The following is a 1,022-nucleotide window of genomic DNA, read 5'->3' on the forward strand; positions in this document are numbered from 1 at the left end:
GATCTACTCCACTCCCTTTCTTTCAAGTCAAAATATAACCCATCCAGAAAGTATTGGGCCTGTAGAAGGAAAGGCATCATACCCTGAAAAAGCTACAGAAGCTAGTCAACATTTACCAGCAACAGCCAGGAGTAGATGTATGGATATGATCCCAGAGGAATCTTCATTGAGAGAAATAGAAGGAGGGTAGAACACAAATTTGTAAAATGGACATAAACGTAACACTCTTCCAAGGACCTAAGTAGAATGTCCTTTTGGTGTACAAGTAGAACAGAGTTGACTGATGGGTTTCCAGCCTTAACAGTATAGCCATGCCACCACATCCATTTCTTTGAGTCTTTTTCTTTTTCCTTTGAGTTGGACTGTCACCCAGGCTGAAGTGCAATGGCACGCTCACGGCCACCGCAACCTTGACCTGCTGGGCTTAAGTCATCCTACTACTTCAACTTTCCAAATGGCTGGAACTGTAGACATGTGCCACCATGCCCAGCTAATTTTTTTTATTTATTGTAGAGACAAGGTCTCGCCAAATTGCCCATGTTGGTCTCAAACCCCTGAACTCAGACAATCCTCTCGCCTTGGCCTTCCAAAGTGCTGGGATTATAGGTGTGAGTCATTGCACCCAGCTCTTTGAACATTTTGATCACTGTTACAGCAGGTAGAGCAGTGTCAAAATCCCATTTTGTGATTCTGTTTTCTCAGAAGATATGGGACAAACATGTTGCTGAATAAACTCTTGAATGCTTGGAAAAAATTGATGACCTACACTAAGTTACAGAAAAGTCAGAACTACTATGATAGACAGTGATCAAAAGACTCAAAGAAGTGGACATGCTGGAGTGGGTATACTGTTTTATTTTGTTTTGTTTTGTTTTGAATGGGAGTCTTACCTGTCACCCAGGCTGGAGAGTAGTGGCACGCTCATGGCCACCACAGCCTCGACCTGCTGGGCTCAGGTGATCCTTCTGCTTGGAACCACAGGTGTGTACCACCATGCCTGGCTTTTTTTTTTTTTTTTTTTT

Source organism: Carlito syrichta, unplaced genomic scaffold, assembly GCF_000164805.1.
Source record: "Carlito syrichta isolate Samal-C Ts95f unplaced genomic scaffold, Tarsius_syrichta-2.0.1 Scaffold306815, whole genome shotgun sequence".
Classification (NCBI taxonomy): domain Eukaryota; kingdom Metazoa; phylum Chordata; class Mammalia; order Primates; family Tarsiidae; genus Carlito; species Carlito syrichta.